Source organism: Procambarus clarkii, chromosome 37 (genome assembly GCF_040958095.1).
Source record: "Procambarus clarkii isolate CNS0578487 chromosome 37, FALCON_Pclarkii_2.0, whole genome shotgun sequence".
Taxonomy (NCBI): domain Eukaryota; kingdom Metazoa; phylum Arthropoda; class Malacostraca; order Decapoda; family Cambaridae; genus Procambarus; species Procambarus clarkii.
The window spans coordinates 8,661,614-8,668,523 of NC_091186.1; the positions used below are offsets into that span (position 1 = coordinate 8,661,614).

Consider the following 6,910-nt stretch of genomic DNA (forward strand, 5'->3'; position numbering starts at 1 on the left):
AATTAAATTATGTTACCGATAAAATGTAGGTTTTCTGAAATATGCATCAATAGAGGATGTAGTTATGGGTAACTTACTTAAAAAATACATTTTTATCTATTTCACTGGATTCGTCTGAATTTATCTAAAAATTTACTTACCTGAGGGCTCGTCAAAGTTTTTTTTGCAGCTAATTTTAAACATTAATACTGTCCTTGCAGTTACAGGTTCGGCGAGTACACGATTCCATGGGTTTATTAACCTATACGCAGATGATGAGTCAAAATAACGTGGCTGAAGATTATGATGAAGACCACACATCCGAAAATGGAGACACGTCGACAGTTCTCCATTTTCTGATGTGTGGTTTGGTCATCATTAACGTATGAGTTCAAAACATAAATGTTGTCACATATTTTGACTTTAATCATTCGCTTTGTCGGCAACAGGCAGCCTGAATATCATGGTCCCCCCTCTCCCCCAAATGTCGAACAACTGACCCTTCCCAGGATGAACTCCCACAACAGCTGCTTAACTCCTTGTCAACTCTACGGGCTTACTATAGCTCGTGCTGCTTGGGGCTTGTTGTTCCAAATTGCTGAATCTAAAACAACAACAACAACATCCCCGACAACTATTTATTGCTAGGTGAACAGAAGCATTAGGTGAAAGGCAGGGTGTCCAACCCTTTCTTCTCCCGCTAGGGATTCGAACCTAAGAATTTCGATTGTGAGTCGACAACGAGTCCAACTGTACTGCCGAGCCCTTTGAGCTTGAAGGTATTGCCTCGAGTGTGAGTTGCATTGAATCGTTTAAGTGGTCTAGACTAATTTCTCCGAGAGGATTGCAAACTTGCAACCACAGGCGGTCTTCCACAACTAATTCGCACTTTTGAGACATTAACATCTGAACCTCTGTGTTGTCGCTACTTGTACTCGCTTTGTGGCACTCGTCAACTAATATGACAATGTTCTTCAAGATTTTAGATTTAGATTTAGATTTTTTGTTCAGGTAAAGGTACATACATTGAAGATGAGTTACAACCATGATGTTGGAATTAAAGATAGAGCTAGTACATACAATTCCTTACAATAGATCAAAATCTGGATCCGAGGAACCCACATGAATAACCCGAAGGGAGAAAATGTACACTCTTGGAAACCATGTTCCACCTACAAGAACCTGTAATCCCCAGTCGAGGGAACAAGGCCATTGATCCGGTACTTAAGGTGGTGGAAGGTGAAAGGCCACCTATAGGAACCTATGGTCACTGGGAACTCATCTAGTTGGTCACGGCTATCGTGGATAAGTTACCCCGGGGGCCCACTATAGTTTTCTTGGTCACCATGTCTAACCTCCACGCTGGTGTGTGTGTTTTCACCTAGTTGTGCTTGCAGGGGTTGAGCTCTGCTCTTTCGGCCTGCCTCTCAACTGTTAATCAATCAACTGTTACTAACTACTAACTAGCTAATTTCCCCCCTCCCCCCCCCCCCACACACACCCAGGAAGCAGCCCGTAACAGCTGTCTAACTCCCAGGTACCTGTTTACTGCTAGGTAACAAGGGCATCAGGGTGAAAGAAACTCTGCCCATTTATCTCTACCGGTGCCGGAAATCGCACCCCGGCCACAGGATTACGAGTCCCGCGCTCTGTCCACTCAGCTACCAGACCTGTGTGTGTGCGTGTGTATTTATCTAGTTTTTGCTTGCGGTGGTTGAGCTCTGGCTCTTTGGTCCCGCCTCTCAACTGTTAATCAACTGGTGAACAGGTTCCCGAGCCTATTGGGCTCTATCATATTTACACTTGAAACTGTGTATGGAGTCTGCCTCCACTACATCACTTCCTAATGCATTCCATTTGTCTATTACTCTGACACTGAACAAATTCTTTCTAGTGTCTCTATGGCTCATTTGGGCACTCAACTTCCACCTGTGTCCCCTAGTGCGTGTGCCCCTTGTCTTAAATAGTTTGTCTTTATCTACCCTATCAATTCCCTTGAGAATCTTGTATGTGGTGATCATGTCTCCCCCTAACTCTTCTGTCTCCCAGTGACGTGAGGTCTAATTCCCGTTGTCTCTCCTCGTAGTTTATACCGCTTATTTCGGGTACTAGTCTGGTGGCAAACCTTTGGACCTTTTCCAGTTTAGTCTTATGCTTGACTAGATTTGGACTCCATGCTGGAGCCACATACTCCAGGATTGGTCTGACATATGTGGTATACAAAGTTCTGAAAGATTCCTTACACAAGTTTCTAAAGGCCGTTCTTATGTTAGCCAACCTGGCATATGCCCCTGATGTTATCCTCTTGATATGAGCTTCAGGGGACAGGTCTGGCGTGATATCAACCCCCAGGTCTTTCTCTCTCTGTCTCTGACTCTTGAAGTATTTCATCTCTCAAATGATACCTTGTATCTGATCTTCTGCTCCCTACACCTATCTTCATTACATTACCTTTGCTTGGGTTAAACTCTAACAATCATTTGTTCGACCATTTCTTCAGCTTGTCCTAGTCTTCTTGACGCCTCAAGCTGTCCTAATCCGTCTCATAATTTTGGCGTCGTCAGCAAACATTGAGAGGAATGAGTCTATACCTTATGGGAGATCATTTACGTATATCAGAAACAGGATAGGTCCAAGTACAGAGCCCTGTAGGACTCCACTGGTGACTTCACGCCAATCTGAGGTCTCACCCCTCACTGTAACTCTCTGTTAGCTTTCCGACAGTCCAGGAAAATGCAGTCCGCCAATCCTTCTTTTTCTTGCTTAATCTTTGTCATCTGGTCGTAGAATTCTATTAAGCCTGTAAGAGACGATTTACCCTCCCTGAACCCATGTTGATGGGTTGTCACGAAGTTCCTTCTCTCCAGATGTGTTACTAGATTTTTTCTCACGATCTTCTCCATCACCTTGCATGGTATACAAGTTAAGGACACTGACCTGTAGTTCAGTGCCTCTTGTCTGTCACCCTTTTTGTATATTGAGACTACATTAGCCGTCTTCCATATTTCTGGTAGGTCTCCCATTTCCAGTGATCTACTATACACTATGGAGAGCTGCAAGCAAAGTGCTTCTGCACACTCTTTCAATACCCATGGTGAGATTCCGTCCGGACCAACAGCCTTTCTCACGTACAGATCCAACAGATGCCTCTTGACCTCATCTCTTGTAATTTCGAACCCTTCCAAGGCCGTCTGGTTTACTGTCACCTCTTCTAGCGCAGTGACCTCACCTTGTTCTATTGTGAAGACCTCCTGGAACCTCTTGTTGAGTTCTTCACACACCTCTTTGTCATTCTCTGTGTACCTGTCCTCACCCGTTCTAAGTTTCATCACCTGTTCCTTCATTGTTGTTTTCCTTCTGGTGTGACTGTGGAGTAGCTTTGGTTCGGTCTTGGCTTTATTAGCTATATAGTTTTCGTACTTTTTCTCAGCTTCTCTTGTCACGTGAATCCTCTACATAGCATAGCCTTTGCCACTAACCCTCAATGCCTCTGCACTGAAGTTCACCTCTACACCAGCCAAGATGAGTCATCAGTCCTGCCCCTTCTCCGTACCCTCAACAGGGCCTGGCACGGCCTGGCACGACTCGGTGGCAAGCAGGGCGCCTCCGCTAACCGGTAGTTTGCCTTCACAAACAAGCAGTTAACCGCCTTCAACTCAAAGGCGCCGCCAGCCACACACTAGCAGTTTGCTACCAGCGTTTGTTACCACCAGGGAGCCGGTCGGCCGAACGGACAGAACGCTAGACTTATGATCCTGTATTCCTGAGTTTGATCCCAGGTGCCGGCGAGAAACAATGGGCAGAGTTTCTTTCACCCTGTGCCCCTGTTACCTAGCAGTAAAATAGGTACCTGGGTGTTTGTCAGATGTCATGGGCTGCTTCCTAGGGGTGGAGGCCTGGTCGAGGACCGGGCCTGGGGACACTAAAGGCCCCGAAATCATCTCAAGATAACCTTGTGTTGACACCGGATGTGAGCCATCACCGCCAGACTATATAAAGGGCACCGCCTCCCTAGAGAGCCAGTCTCTCTCTCTCTCTTAGTGCTCTTGGATCACCTTATCCTCCTGCAACGCCGTCTGTTATGCGGCGCATAACAGACGGCAAAAATAGTCAAATAAAATAACATATAAAAATTTGAAAAACTTCAAATTTTTCCGATTTCGGTTTTACATATTGAATCACTCCATTTACAATCATCAGGAGTTCTTCGTACCTGTCTGCTCATGGATCTTCAGTTGAAGGTTGGCAACCAAAACTCTAGTGGAGTTAATTATACCACAAAAGGGTTCGGGCTGTCAACCTTTGGTCTACATAAGACCTTACTCACCACAGAAGGATGACTAGCTTTCACTCGACCATTCGGAACTTTCATTCTAAAGAGCTATTAACAAATACGAAATTTTCTTTCTCTCATAAATCCCATAACGAGACACAAACATATAGGCATATACAAATGAATGAAGAAGTGTAATTTTCCTGGGATATAACTATGGTTTAAAACAATATACACGAGTAAAATTGGATATTTCTAAAAAACTGAACAATTTTGGTTAAAAATTGGTTCGGAAATATGACAACAGATGGGAAGAAAAAACTAAAAATTTTGGAGAACACGTAACGTCATATGTAAGACTTAAACCTCAGATAGACAGATAGAAGGATAGAAAAGTTTAGCTATAGTGAGAGCTGCTTTTGTCGTGGCAAATAGATCTTTAGAAGTTTCCCATATATTTATGAAACTTACTGGCTTCTCCTCAACAAGTATCCAGAACTACTACTGACTTGCAGTAAGATGACATATCCCTAAGGCTTAACTGAATAGCCTTGTCCACTGCTAGTGACGAAAGGCTTTTTACTTAGCAGCAACTTTTAGTTCCCAGGTCTTCTACTAACTAAGCTATTCCACTACTAGTAACAGGGAGTCTCCTTTAATGTTTGGCGTACACACATTTACACACTCCTAGCGCACACACATTTCACGAGGCATGTTAAAACCTAATAAGGAGTGAAATTGAGCCAACTTGGAGAGGATGCAGCGTGACAGTATCAACAACAGGTGCTTGGCATTTTATGGCGCAGGATGAGGTTTATCACATCTCGTTCAATGTAGTCCAGATATCGCGCGTAAAAACACCTGGCTTGAAAAGTCACCTCTCTGTCACACTGTTTTCGGGCAGGATTTGTTTTTTTCAGAGTTTATATAATCATAGAAGTCACACTCCCCCAACCCTTACCCCCAACTCCGCGACAGGTGTCTTGCCTTAATCTAATCACCCGCCCACCCCCCCCGCTATTCCTTCACCTCGCTACAAACTTACCTCCATCATTGCTCATCACCCTATACAGTTTCAGACATGGTAAACAATTCGTAATCTTAGTTCAGTGTTCATCGAACATGTCAAAAGATCCATGAGACCTGTGTTCCTTATCTCCGCTAATATATATTCACAGCAGCGATCCAGCCAAGACATTCTTATCAATATAACGTCATATCCTCTCCTTCAACTCCTGGGTCAATATATCTTGAGGTTATCTTGAGAGGACCGGTCCTCGACCGGGCCGCGGGGACGACCGAATAATATGACCGAAAAAGTAAGATTAATAATTCTAACACGAATTTTCTCCATATTTCTTATGTTTGATTTTACTGTCGACGATAATTGAAAAATCAATTCTCCAAAATTCATTTTTATTTCTAGTCTGACGCGACGCTTGAACGCGTTTCGTAATAACGTATTACATTTTCAAAGACTTTAGTTTACACACACACAACCTGTAACCTGAAAACACTTAACAGAGTTTTACTAATTCTAACGCTAAACAATTTGTCTTATATACTCGCATTTGGGTGAGGTGATATGTTGAAACAGTTTTGGATGAGGTGAACAAACTTTTGACCAACACAAGACAGAACACGCTTCAATGGGTATAAATTGGATAAGTGAAAGGGAAGAATGGAAGTAACTGCAAAGGACCTATTGGCCTATACTTCCTCTTGATGCTTCTATATTGGTATGGAGTCTTGAAGTGGGTAGAATATAGTTGTGCATTAATTGGCTGTTGATTGCTGGTGTTGACTTTTTGATGCGTAATACCTCGCAGATGTCAAGCCGCCTGCTATCGCTGTATCTATCGATTATTTCTGTGTTGTTTGTTAAGATTTCTCTGGTGATGGTCTGGTTGTGGTAAGTGGTTATATGTTCCTTGATGGAGCCCTGTTGCTTATGCATTGTTAAACGCCTGGAAAGAGATGTTGTTGTCTTGCCTATATACTGAGTTCTTTGAGGCTTACAGTCCCCAAGTGGGCATTTGAAGGCACAGACGACGTTAGTCTCTTTTAAGGCGTTCTGCTTTGTGTCTGGAGAGTTTTTCATGAGTAGGTTGACCGTTTATTTGGTTTTATAGTAAATCGTCAATTGTGTCTTCTGATTTTTGTCTGTTGGGATAACGTTCCTATTAACAATATCTTTCAGGACCCTTTCCTCCGTTTTATAAGCTGTAAAAAAGAAGTTCCTGTAAAATAGTCTAATAGGGAGTACAGGTGTTGTGTTAGTTGACTCTTCAGAGGTTGCATGGCGGTTTCACTTTCCTTTTTATGATGTCTTCAACGAAACCTTTGGAGAAGCCGTTTTTGACTAGGACCTGCCTTACCCTACAGAAATAAAGACTAGAAATAAAAATGAATTTTGGAGAATTGATTTTTCATTTACCATCGACAGTAAAAAGAAACATAAGAAATATTGAGAAAATTCGTGTTAGAATTATTAATCTTATTTTTTTCGGTCATATTTAATATATATATATATATATATATATATATATATATATATATATATATATATATATATATATATATATATATATATATATATATATATATATATATATATACATATATATATATATATATATATATATATATATATATATA

The 6,910-nt window shown here is 41.9% G+C and overlaps 1 protein-coding gene across 6 annotated transcripts in view; it reads left to right on the forward strand.

The window, feature by feature from the left end:
• Nucleotides 1–4,000: 4,000 nt before the first annotated feature.
• Nucleotides 4,001–6,910, forward strand: part of LOC123765725 (BMP-binding endothelial regulator protein-like) — a 47,123-nt gene continuing 44,213 nt past the window's right edge. For all 6 annotated transcript variants that reach the window (XM_069337075.1, XM_069337077.1, XM_069337072.1 and 3 more), the window contains exon 1: nt 4,001–4,220. The gene's annotated coding sequence lies outside the window, so the exon portion shown is untranslated. The remainder of the gene's footprint in view (nt 4,221–6,910) is intronic.